Raw genomic sequence first — 19,472 nt, 5'->3', positions numbered from 1 at the left:
CAGGAATGAAAGAAAATATAAAACAACAATCCAACAGCTTTCTACCACTAGCAATTTAGGATGTATCCAATATATATGAAATGCTTAATATGCTGCTTTAATATCCATGTTTGATACGATTACTTTACATTTACTAAAGTAATTATCAACCAGACGTATTCTGAACCACATTGTAAACTGATATACAAAGGCATCACTTTATCCAGCACTAAAACACAGACACCTCAGCTGTTTGCAGCACATGACAACTCTGCACCACCATTTAGGAAAGGATTTGAAGAATTCACTTTTCCAATTGAAATTGCAGGATGAATTTAGATTAGTAAACACATTCTGCATGAGCTTAAATTCGGCCACAAAAACAGTATTAACACGTCTGCTCATACTAGGTGTGTCATCTAATTGTTAATAATAGTACTTAGTTCATACAGAGTTCACTTTTCATCTCTAGGACTCAGATCCTCAAAGATATTATATCTTTGAGGGTCTGAGCCTAGTTTACTAAAGATCACTACATATGTACATTTGTATAGATGGGATAAAGAAAGCACAGAGAGGTGATGTGACTTGTGCAAAAACACAACCCAAGGTTTTCTGACACAGTCTAACACCCTGTCTGCTGGATAATACTGCCATAAGCAATCAAGACCTACTGTAGGTTTATGTCCCATTGGAAAAAAGCACCTCCGGTAGCAGTGTCCTAATATCATGACTGATAGATTCTAAGGCTAGAAGGGACCATTGTGATCACCTAATCCAGGGATCAGCAATCTTCGGCACCTGGCCTGCTAGGGTAAGCACCCTGGTGGGCTGGGCCGGTTTGTTTACCTGCCCTGTCCGCAGGTTCGGCTGATCGCGGCTCCCACTGGCTGCGATTCACCATCCCAGACCAATGGGGACTGTGGGAAGCGGCGCGGGCTGAGGGATGTGCTGGATGTGCTGGCCAGCACTTCCCGCCGCCCCCATTGGCCTGAAGAGGTGAACCACGGCCAGTGGGATCCACGATCGGCCAAATCTGCGGACGCGGCAGGTAAACAAACCGGCCCGGCTCTCCAGGGTGCTTACCCTGGCGGGCCATGTGCCAAAGCTTGCCAATCCCTGACCTAGTCTGATCTCCTTTGTAACACAAGCAGTAGAATTTCCCCATAATAATACCTACAGCATCTCTTTTAGAAAAACATCCAGTCTTGATTTAAAAATTGTCAGTGATGGAGAATCCACCATGACCCTCGGTAAACTGTTTCAATGGTTAATTACTCGCACTGTCAAAAATGGACACCTTAATTCCAGTCTGAATTTGTCTAGCTTCAACTTCCAGTCATTGGATTGTTATACCTTTCTTTGCTAGACTGAAAAGTGTGTTATTATTTTCTCCCTAGGTAGATACTTATAGATTGTGATCAAGTCATCCCTTAACCTTGTTAAGCTAAATAGATTAAGCTCTTTGGGTATGTCTACACTGCAATAAAATACCTGTGGCTAGCTTATGTCAGCTGACTTGGCCTGGGGCTGAGGGCCTAAAAAACTGAAGTGTAGACATTCAAGATTGGGCTGGAGCCTGGACTCTGGGCCCCGGTGATGAGAGAGAGTCCACAAGCCTAAGCTAGAGACCAGGCTCTAGCCCAATGCCTATATTCCAATTTTATAGCCCTGCAGCCCAAGCCCTGTGAGTGCAAGTCAGCTGGCACCGGCCAGCCACCAGTGTTTTATTGAAGTGTAGACATACCCTTTGAGTCTATCACTATAAGGCACTTTTTAAATCATTCTCTTGGCTTGTCATTGAAGAGAAGAACATCCTTCTTGAATTGTGGGCCAAATACAGAGGTAAAATACATGTCCAACAGGAGTAGAGAGGTTATGTTAAGGATATTGATAAGGATATTGATTTAGACTCCATACTAACTCAAGAGGTCAGAGTGCTACTAACATTACTTCCTGTAGCACCAAATTCTCCTTGGAAGATTCCTAAAGAATTACTGACCCAGTCAAACTGGGCATACATTTGGGAAACTGAACAGGACAATAAAGTGGTTGCAGATGTAAACCTTTCACAAGTGTTCTTTAGTGTTGACCTGTGTGTAAACTCAGGAGGCCTTAGGATGCCAGATAAAATGAGCAGAAATAGCAGTTATATTTTTGCTTTGACAGCCACCTTGTCCCCCTCACTCCTTCCTCCCTGTTGAAGATAGCCCTGTGGGGAACCTCCTACAGCTGCTCCTCTATAATTCACTGTATAATTGATGCTGTAACTAAGCAAACAGAATTCAGTGCCCCCTTTCCTGGGAGCTAATGCAACAGAACTTTTCAGGGACTGAAATGGGGTGGATATATTGTAATCAACGTTCCCCCCACAAGAGTAAACTAAAGTGGCAACCTGCTGCCTAGCATTTAACACAATAGGAGACACAAGGAGGTTCTGGGCATCAGCTATGAATGAGCCGGAGTCTCTTTATTTAAAGCACTCCGGTCCCTTCTGTCCTTCTCCCCCAGAGCTCTTGGCTGAGGGCTAAGTTCCTTTGTGTCCCCACCCCTTACAAGCATCCCCTCCTATTCACTGGCTGCCAGCTCAGTGCCAGTTTGCCCCGGCGCCTTTCAAGGTCGCCGTGGCGTCTGTGGTTGACAGATTCACCACTTGCTGCCCTGAGGAGCTGAAGCCACTGTCTCTGCTTCCCCGTGCGCGGCCCTGGCACGGCGGCAGCTGCCTGCAGCTCAGGCGGATCTGTGCGCTCCCTCCCATCCCAGGCCCCCCTGCCCCCGCACCAGCCGCCAACCCGCTCCCGCTCCCTCCCCAGCACACCTGCGTTGCCAGTTGTCTACGGTTTTCCTAAGCGGGGGAATTTTCCCTCGCTCCCTTGCCGCATCCCTCACACTCGCGCGCACCCCCAGCCCGACACTGACACACACACACACGTTTTGGATCAGAGGCGGCTGTTTCTCCAGCGCCCCTAAGCCGGCTCAGCTCGCTGCCGCTGCCCCGCGCCGCCGCTCGCCGGGGCTTCCCGCCGCCACGGGGCGTCCTCCGCCCGCAGCGCTGCAGGCTCCGGCGGCCGGGCTCGCGCTCTGCCCGGGACAGGGGTGGGGGCTGCGCGGCGCCGGCCGAGGGAGAAGGGGCCGCGCCGCGCCCCGGCAGCTCCGCACCGCCAGCAGGTAGGGAGCGTAGGGACGGGCGGCGGCAGCATCCTCCGGGCTTGCCGCTTCCCGCGGCTGCCTGGTCCCCCGCCCGGCTCGGAAGGGGCGCTGCCGTGTGGGGGCGAGCACGGGGGGCTCGCCGCTCCCCCGCTTTCCAGCGCCCATCCGCAGCTGCTGCCGGCTCTGCCTCCTAACCCCCCCTTCCCCCCGCCAGCATCCCTCTGGGTGTGTGTCTCTTCCCCAGCAGCGCCCCGGCCGCCCCCCCCCCCCCCCCCCGCAAGCCCAGCCGCTGGTCCCCGGGGAGTCAGAAAGTTTGTTCTTCTCTCTAGGGGGCATTTTTCTTTTGGCAGCCGCGGGGACGGGCTGGTCCCTCCCAGGCAGTTGCTGGCACCGGGAGTGGGGACAGGGCAGCTGCTGCCACTCTCCCCCGGGCCACGCTCGTTCCTCTTCCTCCCACCCAACCTGTCTGGGCATCTCCCCATTCCCATAACATCCCGCACGCGTGGCGCTGACAGCGCGTAGGGCCCCTCCGGCCGCACGCCTCCTGCCCACCCACCCCGTAGGTCGGGCACCCGGGGCTCCCTCTTGCTGATTGGCTGGAGGGGCAAACCCTCTCCAGCCAGGGGAGCCTGCACTGAGGACCAGCATCACTTGGACCCTGGGTGAAGCCATCCCTGGAAAGTCTCTCTCTGCAGTTTCCAGGACAGTTTGGTTGTAACTAAAGAGCAGCTGTACTAGGTGACTGATTTTTTTTCCTTGGTCCCTTGGGTGATTACTTAAGACAGGTTTTACTGAAGTTGGAAATGACAGGACATGGGTGTGCGGCTAGCCAGGGGCAGAGAGACCCTTAGGTACCACTTGAACACTATCGCTTGTGGTAGCATATTTTGCCTCTTGGCAAGGGGATGGATTTGGTGAGCTAGGTCTTGTCCGTCTCTAATTTCTCTGTTCCTATTGCTAGGGTTAATTTATTGTTGTGTGCTATGGAGAGAGCTGGCTTACATTTCACTCTTACTCTTAATTTTAAATATACATTGGTAATGACTGTCAGGTTCTTTAAGGAGAGGGTAGACATTTGAATAAATTCAACTCTGGGCTGAGGAGAGAAGGAGCTCTGAGATCATCCCTGTGATTTGTGTATTTTATATGCTGCCTGTATTACTTTTAATATCACAAGTTTCATTGTAGTATGTCAAAGCTTTGATGTCTTTTGGAACATACCTCATTCATTTTCTCTCAAATTTTAATGTAACAAAAAAGTAATATGCATTGATAGTATTTCAAAGGCCTTTCAAGTTTTTTTTAATGTATGTGTTGTGTAGGATGTGAAATTTCAGGTGTGCGTGATGGAGTAACAGCTACTCCACAGGTTTTATTTAAAATCTTTCTTTGAGGCTATATCTGTGCATACATATATTCACCTGTCACTCTATTTCTAAGTATGATTGCCTTCTACTAGGTTCTGACGATGCCATCACAGGCACCCACATTGTCTGGCAGTAACAATCTTTTTAATTCCTTGTTTAGGAAGCTTTGATAGTGTAAAAATATGTGACATTTTTACGGTTAGAATTGTTGTGTGCAATTTTAGATACAGTATCCTGCATTATCTTTTGTTATACTGAACACAGGAGCAACCTTACTTGGACTTTTCTATCTATCCCACTAAGCAATAATTATTACATAAATAAACGGAGACCCCAACGTGAGTACAATCTGAATAGCAAAATTCTTTCTGATACGAATGCCTCTCTTGTCTGCACATTCTATTATGTGTAATGTATACAGAACTTTACAGGCTTGTTCCACTTGGAAAAGGATATACAATATTCTTGGACAAGTTAGGGAAAAATATAGATATGATTGCAAAAAAATGATTGTGTGTGAGTGTATTTCAGTAGAGTACTTAAATTAGCTTGTTTTCATTGTCCAGGGATATTTGCATGTTTTTTCTTTAATAAGTTTTAAAAAGGCTTCATGAGATTCTTATTCTCTCTCTCTCTCTCCATATTTCTCTTAGTCTTTATTTTTCTTATACATAATAAATTAATAAGTGACCTCTGTTAAATTTTAGAAAGCATTATTGCCAGGCAAACTGGGCAATAGATCATGAAATCAGACAATAGTATTTTGTTCCCTAGCAACCACCTACTGTGAAAAGAAAACAAAACGGTGGTGGATGCTTCCAAATCATGATAGTCATCGATCGAAATCCTAAAGCAGGTGCAGAACGATAAGTGAGACTTGCTCCTGTTCATTTCCTTTTAAGCTGCTTTTAAAATATTCCACTTTGGCAAAAAAGGGATTTACTATGTTTTGCAATTAAACAATTAAAGTTTCACTCAAATGCTTGTAGCTTGACAGTTCTGCATGTTAGAATAAAAGGACATAAGACTGGTAATAACTAAAGTTTTTACAAATAACAATTCTAAATAGTTGTTAAAAATATTTTTATCGCTGGTTTTTATAATAAAATATTACTAGACCTGCAAAAATCTGACTTAAATCTATTTATTACCCACTGTAACTACTGTACAATATTTGTTGGATATTATAGGAATGAAAAAGAAGTATAGCATGTGCTCTGTCCACTGTATTTATTACAATTTGACATTTCTTTGAGTGACAGAAAGTCTAGTAAGTAAAACCTGTGGTGCTCAAGGTCTTGTGGCCCAACATACTCCCATTGAAATCAATGGATAAACTGCCACAGTGGGTCCTAAACTATTATCCTTATAAAAGTTATTCTGATAATGCAATAATGCCTCTAATGTAAGACTATAAACACTGAAATGAAATCTTGACACTGGGCCATATTTTAATCTTAAATGCACTGTGTGCATTGCCATCTATCTGAAAAAATCCATTATTGCATGTTGTAAATCTAACCCAGTATCTGTGCTGCTTGCCTATCAGTTTACAACTTTTTTAACAAGCTTTAGTGCTCAAAATTCTGGTGGTGATATTGAACTATGGTAACAAAGGGAGTTGTATAGTTTAATGTGATGAGCAGTTTGTGCATTATACTTCTTGCTCCTGTCCCCCTATAGTAGAACAGGTTTCAGAGTAGCAGCCGTGTTAGTCTGTATCCGCAAAAAGAACAGGAGTACTTGTGGCACCTTAGAGACTAACAAATTTATTAGAGCATAAGCTTTCGTGGGCTACTGCCCACTTCTTCGGATGCATATCATAGTAGAACGTTACTCTGAGTGGCCTCCTCCTGGGTGCCCCCTTGTGGCCTCAAGACAACCCTGCAAGCAGCCCCTCACCTCAGTTTCCCCTCTTAGTTCCTCAATAGCCCTCCCAAAAAGATTTTACAAATCCAATAACTGATCTCCTTAGGGTTCAATTTGAAATGTTCAAAAAATAAACTCAGAAGTCTCGTCCAGCCTGAAACTGGCCACATCTCCCAAGTTCTCTGCTGTCTTAGCATCTTCCCTGCTTTACAAGGCTATTCTCAGTCTTTCCCTCTCCCAGTTGTGTGCTCCTGCTTTATTTTGAGTGTTTATTGATCTAATGAAGTTTTCAAGTCCATCGATTCTCACAGGCCTTCCCAGTTATCTCACTCCCCAAGTTTCACATGTTTCTGTTGGAGCCTACTCAATCCCAGCAGCCTATATGGATATATCTGTGCTTCTTCTGGGAGTGAGCCTCCCATCCCAGGTCTACAGACTCAGGGCTTATGCTAGCCCAAGCTCCAGCCCAGCTCAAGTTCCAATATCTACGCTATGCAGTTATTTTAGGCACACTAGCATGAGTCTGACAGCTTGGGCTGGGAAACTCACTCCCAGATGCAGTGTAGACGTAGCCTATATTTCACTCTGTTCTCTCTGAGAACTCTCTCTCCAGGGCCAGCAGCCTGGCTTCTTCCTGCTGCTCTTTTAGAGTAATCAGGTAATTCCTGCTCAATTGTTCCTCCTTAGTAAGCATGGTTGGCTGGCCCCAGGCCTCTAGCTCATAAGGGACAAGACACCCTGTTAAATTTACAAAAAGTTCTTCATATAGCTTTATGTATCCATCTTCTGTAATATAAACAGACTATGTTGTGCAGTGGTTAATTGTCTTATTCACTCCCAAACTGGTTGCAGATTTGAAGCAAGTGAAATAAAAGTACTTATTACATTCGAGAGAGTTAAAACATCTTGTATTTGCAATCTATAAAATCACAAGGAAGATTTGATAGTGGGAGAGCGGCAAACTTTGATCAAATATGCATTATTAAACAGCAACATTTTGTATTCAGCATAGAAACTGGATACCTGAGTGACTTCTGGGGGTTCATAATGTTTTTTAAAAGATCCAATATGCTGTCATATATGATTAATTGATATCACATACAGGTGTGTTCCTAGCTCATTTAAAACAGTGAGATACACACAATTTGAATAAAAAAGATTGAAGTTGAGTGGTGAGCGAATATTCTAATTCTGTCAAGTACCAGTGAGTGGCTGTTTTCATATATACATTTCAAAATGAACATTTTAGTAGTGTAGCAGGTGTGCACAATTTGGTGTATAGCATATTAATCTGGTTTTGATAGCCTGCATGATTTTGTAACAAATAATAATTTCTTCAGTATTTTTCTAAAGTGGCACTCCTGAATCTAGAACCTTACAACCAGGTGGTCAACAGACTAATCTCACCATGTCTTAGAAGAGTGACAACAATCCCACATCCCCTCCCTTTACTACTCCCTGCCAGTTTACAGAAAGTAGACGAAGAAAAAGGAAAAGAGAAATGTGTTAGAAAATAAAAAAATGGGAAGAAAGAAAAGCAAAAACAGGGGAAGAGAATGATAACTCAGCAGTTCTGCACATAAACCTAAGGCATTTAGAAGTGATTTTTAAAAACTCTCCATGAAACTTCTGTCATGACAACTGCTGTAGTTTTGACTAGTCATGAATGTAAACTCTTGGATTAAAACTGTTGTGTTATTAGGGTTTTACTCTTTGCTGCACCATCCTTTTCACGTCCAAAGGGTGCTGCCCTTTCTCCCTCCTAAATTCCATCCCATTCAAGGGGCAACACTCAATAGGGTGACCAGATAGCAAATATGAAAAAACAGAATGGCGGCAGGGGGAGGAGGTAATGGGGGAAGGTATTAGGTGCCTATGTAAGACAAAGCTCCTAACATCAGGATGGTCCTGATAATATCGGGATGTCTGGTCTCCCTAACACTCAGTCTGGCCCACTTCATGTAAAAGTGTTCAGCATGCATGAATTAAGAATTTGACATTTTTGTTCCCCAAGGGCTCCTTTTCTGTCTGTGAAATGATGGACCTGACTAGTTGTCACAGTTTCACAGGTCTGGAGCTCTGGAACAGCCCCTGGGAGAAACTCCCTTCAGTATGCCAGCCCTCCTTGAGGGTTGCACTCTCTATCTGAGGTAAGTCCCTTGGCTTTGCCATCTCCTGGGACCGAACCTCAGAGCCTTCAGCGCCCCTACATCATGCCATGAGCTCCCCTCAGTGAGTCCATTTGAATTGGGCACCTGGGGAAGGCTTGCACAACCAAAGGGAGCAATACACCCCGACTGTCTTTGACTGGAGTGATTCTCCAGGCAATGTGTGACTTGCTTCAGCAGCCTACACTGTACTATCCACGGTGGTCCTCAGTTCTTTGTTCCTCTTTCTGGGCAATGATAGTCATATGGTTATTCTCCTTAGCATTTTGTTCTCCCACTGGTCAAAACTGGTGGGCTTCCTGAAGAGGGTGGGTCCCAGGGTCGTCAGTTGCTGGATTACAAAATATCTGGGCCATTGTCCGAGCCTAGGCAGCTAGACGACAGTCAGACCTGGATTACTATAAAGAATAAACCATCTTATTCCCACCGCCTAGTTAAACACGCATCACATAGGGAAATTGAGGCACACACAATATTCATACAAAATGTTATGAAAAAATTCCACTTTGTCACACTAGTGGACTAGCAATGTGTTCATTCTAGGCATTATCTGAGATTAACTTGCTGTAACCTTGACTTGTGATTTTCATTAACACATTTTTCTTTAAGGGATGGTCACAGTTCATAATAACTTATTGGAAATTTAAATCTAAAATCTTAATGATTGTTGCTTTGTTGCATGTTTATTTCAATTTATTTAAAAAAAAAGAGAGAAAAAGAGGGAGTGGAGTCCCTATCCTGAGATCTAGGAAGTGTTCACACAGTTTAAAAACTAAATCCTACAATAGCAAAACACTTAGCAGCCACTGCACACCAAATACCAAAAAACCGCCAAACAACCCCTCCGCCCCCGCCAAGCAGTTATAAACTGAAAAGACTGAATATATTCTACCCTCTTCTGTTACTGACCTCCCAGACATCCTAACTCTCAGACATCCTGACCCCTACCCTGTGTCCAAAAGCATAGGGGGAAAAAAAGATGGATTTTGCAGCATATCATGAAGAATGACAAATTTGGAGCCAGTGTGTGGAGAGTGAGTTCCAAAGCCAAGGGAATTACCTTCTAGGAACCCCCCTCCTTCCCTGCACATGCACTTCTAAACTTTCAAAGGGAAGGGGCGATCTCTCAAATAGGCAGGTCCCCTTTGCCTTTTAGAGAATTGTTGTAGGCCTCCTGCTTCTTGGCACTGAATTTTCTTTTCTTATTTTTCCTTGTTTTTTTTTCTTTGGAGTGTGTGTGTGTGTGTGTGTGTAAGGAAATGGAGGGTATGTCTACACTGCAAAAAAAGAAAAACTCCACGGCAGAAAGTCTCAGAGCCTGGGTTAATTGACTTGGATTTGTGGGGCTTGAGCTACAGGGCTGAAAATAGCATTGGAAGACATTCCTGCTCTGGCTGGAGCTCGGGCTCCAGCCCAAGCAGGAACATCTACATTGCTAGTTTTAGTCCCACAGCGTGAGCCCTGCAAGCCCGAGTCAGTTGACCCAGGCTCTGAGACTCTGCTGTGTTGTTTTTTCTTTGTTTGTTTTTGGCAGTGTAGATGTAACCCGAAGCCCTGATTTAACAAAGCTCTTAAATACGTGTCTAACTTTAAGCACATGCTTGAGCCCCATTGGTCTTGCTGAACAAAGAGGAATTTAAGCACATGTTTTAAGTAGGCTTGGCAGAACTCAGTTTTGATTTATCTTTTATAATTGTGACAGATAACATCAAAGTTTATTTTTAATATTTTTTCTATTTGTATCAATTTAAATTTTCAGTTGCACAAAATTATGGGTTTTGAGCATTTTTCCAACTTCTATGTATTTACATTTTCACAGTTGTGGGAAATTATGGGGAGGTCAAACAATGGGTGGGTGGGAGGGGTCAGACCATAATAGTTTAATGACAATAGATGTTGAGATTTATAAAACACAAATGTCAGCATTACATATCAAAATATAGAAAGTATATATCCTTAAATCAATCTCTAAGAAGTTCTCAAGCAGCATTTTTTTTCTTACTTTGCCTATCTGTAAATTTTCATTATCATCAATGGACATTTTTTTCTTTGGTTTTTGTTGGCATGCAATGAAATGCTTTGTTGAATTTGGGCTGGAAGCATTTGTATTTTGGGCAAAACATATAACCTTTCAAACTAACAATATTTTCGCTAATGAAGAACAAAAATAATGAGATAACAAAATTGGGGAAAAGTACAAGTTCGTGTGGGGAAAGGACCTGAAACATACACACTTGATGGGAGGGAGAAACATGGGAAGCAATAATGGTGGATGAGAGCTAGGAGTGATATCAGACAGCAAATTATGCATGTGTGCGATATGGTTCCAGAAACGGCCAGTTTACCTTTGAGCTGAATATGCAAGGGCATTGTGTCCTAGAGCAAGGAGGCGGTAATCCCTTTCTGTTAGACGCTGCTGTGAGCACACCTGGAATTTCTGGACACATTATTACCAGAAAGCTGTTGAAAATTGGATGGAGCTCAGAGAAGAGCAACAAAAATACTCTGGCCTGAAGGTATTGGCTTATGAGGAAAAGATAACAGATACATATAAATAGAGAGAGCTTGGCAATAAATAAGGTTAACAGTGTACAGCTATTTTGAGAGTGTTAATGTAAAGAATAAAAATAATTATTTAATGTGGTACATGGGGGAATTCCTGGGAGTAATGGGATGAAATTAAGAAAAGGGTATCTTTGGCTGAATATCAGGAAAAACTGCTTGACAATAAGTTGTACTAGGCTGTAGAATAGTCAGGGGAATAGTGAAAGCCCCATTGACTGGGACATTTAAAACTAGATTGGACTAATCACTAATAAATGTACTGTAGAGAATAATCCTGCATTTTCCAGGCGATGGAGTGGATGATTTAATAGAGCTTTTCCATGTGTAAATTTCACTGTTGTAATTTAAGCCGGGGTAGAAAGTAGGACACATTTTGGGTCTAGCATCCTTGACAGTCTCTCTGTGCCTACAATATTTATATTTTGGCAAAGTAATTTCCAGAGTAATGGAGCTTTGTAAACTTGTATTGTGATCCTATCCTAAGTCATAGGGTCAGCCTGAGTTAGAATTTTAATAGGGGACGTGCAAGAATCACCTCCAGCAGATGGCATAGGAAATGCTATTGACTTTTCCACTCAATCAGCAACCTGTAAGGGTAAGGGACATTGTGCTGCTAGAGCATCCATCTCTTAGTTGAGAAATAAAATCAGACCCAGTGCTACTAGGTGGCATTTGGGGGTCTTGCCTCCCTATTCCCGCCTCGGAGCTCATAGCAGTTGCCTCATGTAATCTGGGTGGACTCTGGACAGCCGCTCATCAGTGCCCCCTGGCTGCCTGCCACACTAGTGGAGGGGAGGAGAGAGAAGCTCTGCAAGCCTCAGAGAATAGGGTAGGATCTGGCCTGTCCTTGCTTGAGCCCTGATGAAGAGAGCATCTAACTCAACTCCCCTTGTCATGCAGCCTGGGATAGGAGGAGGAGAACCTGGACAGAAGCCTGCAGGTGAGAAGTTGTGGCACTAGCTCTCATCATATTTGGTGTTGGGCTTGAAGCCCCAGCCCCTGGAATCATGTAACTACCAGAGAATCTCTGGGTTCATTTAAAAAACAAGCGTTTCTAGCTGTCACGTTTTCAGACAAAGGACTGCAGTGTGACCTGCAGGCACGCAAAGACTTGGAATCCCGCAGGCTGATAAAATTAAACGAAGCTTGCCGCCTAGAAACAAACCCCATGACTTCTAAGTCAATCTCAGGCTGTGCTAGGCTCCAACTCATGATTTTTGCACTCTTGGGGTTGGCAGCGCTGAAGATGGAGGCCAAGAATCAGCAGGCTTGCGTGCAAGCCAGTTCCACTGAGCTGAGGGAGGGAGGAGATTGGCTAACTGGGGTTGTTGCAGGGGCTAAGGATGAAATGACTGGAGTTGGCAATGCATTGCCAAAGGTAGAGGATCAGTTGGTTGATTGGGGGATGCCTGTGGGGCAACAAGTGGACTGAGTATGGGACATGGAATGGTTGGATTTGGGTCACAGAGAATTGCAAAGAGTGAAGTTGGGGCAGACTGAGAATGATTGAATGGGTAACAGAGTACAGATTGGTGAAAACAGATAGTTGAAGGAGATGGCAGAGAATGTACTGGCTTTAAGAGGACTACTTGCATGTGTTAAAGTTACTGTCACACACAAATGTTTGTAGGATCTGGGTTTAACTATTGGGATTCTTTAGAATGACAGAGTAAGATTATTATTATTCTGTCTGCCACTCTTCCAAAGAGAATTGATGCCATCAACAACCTTAGCTACAGTTTGTTAGCGTTTATGTTGTTTTTGTGTCTTTATTTTTACTTTTAACATAAATGATTTTTTTTAATTAATAGTACTTTACATGGCCTACAGATACTTGTAATATTGCTTTAGCGCACAGCACATTATGCTTTAGGTATACGTGATCTCATCAACAGACAACAAGAAACGTGTTCTTGTTAAATATTTGTCCCTGCTCAGTATGATTTAAAAAAGCCAAATTGTCAAATAAAAATATTTGGTTGCCTAACGTTTTGTGTAAATTTTAAAGGGGAGCTCAGCTCATAAGTCCCAACAAACAGCGGGAGAAATTTAGATAGGCAGAATGTAATTATTAGAATTGGAATTTGGCCAGGATATCGGTGTTAACACCCTTTTAAGAAACCAAAAGATTCCAAGGGGAATGTGAGAGTAGAGTCGACTTCTTCCGGTCTTAATCCTTGTTATCTGATCATTTTTAAAAAGTTCAAGAAAACACACACACAGCCATGCGTGTTATGATTTCAATAAAAATCTTACATTTCTATATGTAGGATGCTAAAGTGCTTTACATGTTGCACAGGAATGGTTCATATACAGCTGAAGGGCAGCCACCTCTGGAGTGGAACATGACAGGTGTTTGACAGCATACTGCAATTCTATTTAGACATTTCATGTATGCAGTGTGGTATACAAAAACTCTCTCATGGGAAGTGAGAAAGAAATGAAACTATGTATTATCCAATTAAAATTGCTGGCAGGATTTAGGAGGCTAGAATATTATTAGTTAAATTAGATTGCTCACAACAATGATGCTAACACACCAGATCTTATGAAAAATGTTGTGGGATCTTTAATGATGTCAGACAGTTCTATCTTTCATCTGAAAGTAGCAGAGTGTCTCTTAATATTATGCTGGTGACAGGATGGTGAAGGCTGCTGTCATATTGTACTGGTTGGTCTGCATACAAAATAAGAGCTTACTACTGCTACCAGCTAACGGAGTTACCCGCAAGTGGTAGAGGCCCATGCTTTGGTGCCAGAATTCCTTGATTTAATCTCTGCTGATGACCCAAGGTGGAGGTTATAACGTTATTTCAAGACGGACTCAGAAGAAAGAGTTACACTTACTAAGTGACCTACTTAGTTCATGAGGGTTTTCCTTGGAAATGTGGTCCAACTTAGCTGTGAGACCTTATCAGGTCACAGACTAAGATGGAATAGTTATAAACACACATAAAAATGGTTACTTTTACAATCCTCTGCTGCTAGATGAGGACAACGGGCACATGCACATAAACTCTCTTGACACATTTACTCGAAGCAGAGATGCAGCATGTTCATGCTTATTCATGCCTCCCTTCTACACGGATGTCTTTTGCGGTCTACATAGTGACAAGGTAAACGAAAGGTGGTCAGCAGTTTTATTTTAATGACAGTTTTAAAAATTGGAAACTGTTAAGTACAAAAGAGATGGAAATTAATTCTCATTTCAGATGTTTCTTGAGTTTCTTAAAAATAAGTGCTCCTCTGGCAGATTTCTTCTTGAAAAATGAAAGAACATTTTGCCGATTTAGGTAATCAGAAAGTGCACATATATTAAAGGTGTGAGGAAGTACCAGGAGTGACATGTTTTTGGGGATATAGTCATTTGTCTCTTAAGAACCATAATGAAACAACCATCTTATTTCACTAAAGAGCCATCAGCTGGCATTTTCAGTCGTAGAGACTTGGTCTAAATTTTAACTGGTAACCCACATAAGTATGGCCATAGGAGGTCAACCCAATGGTCCATCTAGCCTAGTATCCTAATGCCAGGTGCTTCAGAGGGAATGAACAGAACAGGGCAATTATCAAGTGATCCATCCCCTGTTGTCCAGTCCTAGCTTCTGGCAGTGAGAGGTTTAGGGACCCCCAGAGCATGGGGTTGCAGCCCTGACCATCTTGGCTAATAGCCATTGATGGACCTATTCCCCATGAATTTATCTAATTCTTTTTTAACCCAGTTTTAATTTTGGCCTTCACAACGTCCCCTGCCAATGAGTTCCATAAGTTAACTGTGCTTTGTGTGAAGGAGTACTTCCTTTTGTTTGTTTTAAACCTGTTGCATATTAATTTCACTGGGTGAACCTGGTTCTTTGTGTTATGTGAAGGGATAAATATCCCTTCCTTATTCACTTCCTTCACACTAGTCCTGATTTTATAGACCTCTATCATAGCTCGCCCTCCCCTGCTTAGTCATCTCTTTTCCAAGCTGAAAAGTCCAGTCTTATTAATCTCTCCTCATATGGAAGCTGTTCATTATCCCTAATATTGCTTAGAAAGTAGAGAGTGGAGTTGTGAACTGCTAGAATGGGTTTGATTTGTTAAAATCTGAAAAATCCTTTAGGCAGATTTAAGCTTTCAGGTCCACTACTAGATTCTGCAAGTGAAGAAACAGAGGGAATGTTGAAATAAGAATGAAAAGAATCAACATTGACATTTAATGCAAGGTGGTTGGTTGAACATGGAAAATGACCTGACAAGCGTGCATACCAGGAAAAATGCATCCCTACTTAATGCTATTGATTATATCGCCTGAAAAGAAAACCACAAAATATTGTGTCCAAGTTTTTGAATAGATCAACCAAGAATGCTGAGAAAAGCATGAGGAAGTGTTCTCCAAATACTTAGAGAACTGCTTCCCTTCTCCCTAAAAAGAAATGGAGATCTCTTCAAGTGCAATCTTTATAAATTTCTCATGCTTGAGTGTTCAGGACATTTTTTAAATCTCATAGAACAACAGTCCTAAAGCACATTGTGTATTTCAATAATTCTTCCACAACTACATCATCTTCATTGGTGGATGGAAAAAGGATGATTTATGCCCTCGCTTCCCCATGACACTTGTAACCCTCAGGAAGTTTGTCTCTATAGTTGATCTAGTTATACCATAAGTGCATATAAATTTGCATTGAGCATGATTCTTGCAGGACTCTGATCAAAACATAGTTTGCATCTTGTACAACAAGGGATTCTACAGAGAATCTCAAAATGTAGCAAAGCAACTGAAGATGATTTCAGAAAGACTTTGGCACATTACAGGCTGATGACACCTCAGTCTCAGTGGAAATTTAGCTTGATTTATTTAGTAACCAAAGAAGTGGAGCCACAAAAGGACAAAATTGAAAAATGATTCGGAGAAGCTGTAGTAACTTAATTGCAAGATTGGATCCTAAATATAAAGGTCAAAGGTTGAGTACAAGAAGAAACATGAAATATAGATTATTCGGACAAAATTCCTTTCTGTCACTTAAAATTGAATATCCAGATTTCCACCCTAAATCTATGTTTGAGGGAAGGTCACAATTAATTGCATCAAATAGTGGAAAATTATGGAAGTAAAATCATGGAAGACAAGACAAGTGACTTCAGATATCTTTTAGTTTTGAAAAGATCTGCTGTCCTGTCCAGCCAACTCATTAATTGTGCATTCTATTATCACATTTGTTCTCATTTAGTTGAAACATTGTATTGGGCTGGGATGCTGGGAAGGCGAGCAAGTTATTAAGAGTATCTGTATATAAGGGTAGATACAAAAGAGCGAGAGGCTTGACTTGATGATAAACTCATGTCTCAGCTGTTGTATTCTTGTATAGAGTTGCAAGCTTTTTATTTTGGACAGTGTGTGAGCATTTTACTATCTGAGGGATAATTGTGTTTACAAGTGAATTGGATAACGTATTTTGTGTTTAATAAAATCTTTATAGGCTTTTTTTAGGGTGTTGTTTTATCTCTGGCTGTGTACTTGTGGGGAGGGAGAAAATTGTTTTTTGCAGAAGGGAGTGGATAATGGACCCCATTTTTTACCAACTTAAAATACACAGTAGCATCCACATCATTTGTGAAGAAAGTAGCACTTACGTTAATAAAAATAGCAGGCGATATTAGGAGCATCAAGGCAAGAAGACTCCTTTTGCAATGTTTTCTGGACTGTCCTGCGAAACAAATTAGTTCCTGTGCATGACACATTGATGGAGATTGCCTCCTTTTAGGTATGTATTAGTCAAGTGTTCAGATAGAATTAAAATTTATGAGGCCAGATTCTGATCCATGCTGTCTTAAATCGGGTGTAACTTCACAGACTACAATGGAGTGTTTCTTGATTTACATCAGAGCAACTGGTCACAATTTGGTTCTTAGTCCTTAGGCTTCTGATACGGTCATAAAAGGATTTTCAACTATACATTTTATAAATCTCTGGTCAGTTAGGTATTTATCCAATGTTGTATTCATTCTGGAGTGAGGTTGCTTAGTTTGGATACATATATGTGTGTGTGTGTGTGTGAGAAATACCACACAACTAATGCATAAAGGTGGCCTTAACTAATCGTATAATTATCCAGATATATAGTGCTATCATTGCCGTGAGTTACAATGTAACTACTTTTATTTTCAGTAGAGAGAAACCCAATTGTTGTAATGAAATAAACCACATTATTTTGCAGTAAGTATGCAATTAGCTCATATAACCTCTATGCTTGTTGTGCCTTGTAGAAGATCCAGGGTGACGTACAGTTATGAGAACTGGAGACTGAGGGGATAATACTGAAGTTAATATCACAATTCACAATAGTTGTCAATAAAATGTCTATAAAGCATCTAACTTACTAGTGCCATGTAAATATTAACAGATAATTATTGTTTCAGTTATTATTATTATTTTTAGTATTCTGAAGAATGGAAAGAGTAACTGGATAAAATTGGGTGGATTGCTGTTTCTTGAGCACTTTTCTGTGCAGATATTTTAGTAAAAAGTGTTATCCACATCAAAGAGTATGAAATCTGTTGTCACACACACGGTATCCATTACATGGATCACAGTTCATGTCGTGCTCCCTGTCAGTATCTGGCCTAGGTTGGGAAAGCTAATGATCCAACCAGCAGACCAAATTTGGTGATGAATCCTGGTCACATGCCACCTGAGGCACATTGCATACACGTTAAGAAGAATAAATTGATGTTCCCAGTGCAATTTATTTCTTGTACAATCTCCAGGTAAAAGAATACATTTGTTTGAATGATTAAAGTAAAATTAAGTTTTGTATGCACTCTTCTTGCCTCTAGGGTTTGTAGAATGAAAGGTATAGTAGCTTTGTATTATTAATTCTTCACAATAGAAATGAGAAGTCCTTGACGTCTACAATACAGTATACTTAATTTAACTGAGGCATGGTTAGCCTTCAGAGGACACTGCCGGCTCTCATTTCCTTGCTGGAGGCCGTTAAATTGTTGAGAGACAAGACTGGTAATCAGGAAAACCACGTTTGCTGGGCTCATGCAAATCCTTGTGTGGTGTGAAGCAAGGAGCACAAGGTTGTTAAACTCCAGTTCAAGGTAAAGCATTGGGTGTAGTCTTCCATGGTAGTATCAACCCTATCTGACATGCTTTACTGCCAAGAGCACATGATCAAAGGGAGAGCAGGGTTGATGGAGAAATGTGCGATAGCATAGCTATATGATCCCTCTCCGAGTATGTACACGTTGCGACTTGAGATGTGATTGCAGCTCAGGTAGACATATCAGCGCTAACTTTACCCGCACTAGCATGGCTAAAAATAAGAGTGAAGATGCAGAGGCACGGCCTTCAGCACAGGCCGCGCAAGCATACCGGGGACCCTGGGGACCTAGTTGCATTGCTAGCTGGTGCCCCTGCATCGACGCTGCTATTTTTAGCTGTTCTAGCATGGGTTTGTCTACCAAGCTGCAATCAGAGCTTGCAGTGCAGTGTAAACCCTATCCTTCATCCTTGGCTGTTTCTGTTAGGCATGGGTAACATGGAAGTCTCACAAAAGAGTTCTCTTAATATGGGATTGGCTTCTGCTGCATTCCCATTCAGGTTTATCGCTTTCTACCTTTGACTTATAGATGTAACACTTAGTGCCTGTGCAGTGCAGGCTGAAGTCCATAACTGGGATGTCTGTCAGGGAACTGATTTAGTCTAATAATTATGAGTGATGGCTATTTTAGTGGAAGAACTTTGACAAAATTTGTGCACAGTGGTAGACACATTTGACCAGTTTTATGAAATTAAGTGTTTTAACTATCTTTGAAATTCCAACCTGTGTTTCCTTAACAAAAAAACTGTCAAAGGTTAAATGAGAAAATAAATGCTTTTATTTAGTACAATATTATGGAAGAGCATGGGTGATCCCATAATTAAGGATGAAGGTATTATTGGGCTAATTTGCAGACTTCCCTAAGTTCGCTAAAACCAAACCAATCTACCTCAGAGACATCTCATCTCAGACTACCTTTTTTTTCTCAAAAGTATGGGTCAAGTCAAAAAAAGAGTTTCAGAAAGATAAGAGTTTAAAAAACATACCTGTCCTTCACTTTTCAAAGGCTTTCTTCCCACTGTTTTGACCCCATATTATTTCTGAAACAGATAAATGTTCAAACTTTACTTTCACAGTATAGCCTAAAGACTAGAAGTGATTTAAAAGTGGACTTGAAGTTCAGGTTGCCATGATTTAAATATTTAAAGATACTATTGTGTAAATACCGAAACACAGATGCCCCTAAAGTTAAAATATATACCCATACTTTATGTACATGTAATTTCAATGGGTGTATTATATTACATGCTCCAATTAAACACATGCTTTTTCACAAGTGT

General features: G+C 41.8%; 1 protein-coding gene across 15 annotated transcripts in view; it reads left to right on the top strand.

The window, feature by feature from the left end:
* The first annotated feature begins 2,818 nt into the window (after positions 1-2,818).
* Positions 2,819-19,472, top strand: part of ENOX1 (ecto-NOX disulfide-thiol exchanger 1) — a 485,482-nt gene continuing 468,828 nt past the window's right edge. For 8 of the 15 annotated variants that reach the window (XR_010597786.1, XM_005308166.5, XM_005308169.5 and 5 more), the window contains exon 1: positions 3,175-3,867. The gene's annotated coding sequence lies outside the window, so the exon portion shown is untranslated. Of the gene's footprint in view, positions 3,148-3,173; positions 3,868-19,472 lie in introns of those variants that run through there. The other 7 variants (XM_042845284.2, XM_005308165.5, XM_042845283.2 and 4 more) reach the window with 3 other exon arrangements.

This window comes from Chrysemys picta, chromosome 1, assembly GCF_011386835.1.
Source record: "Chrysemys picta bellii isolate R12L10 chromosome 1, ASM1138683v2, whole genome shotgun sequence".
Lineage (NCBI taxonomy): Eukaryota > Metazoa > Chordata > Testudines > Emydidae > Chrysemys > Chrysemys picta.
The sequence above is the reverse complement of the archived record's forward strand: the minus strand, read 5'-3'. Positions and strand labels throughout refer to the sequence as shown.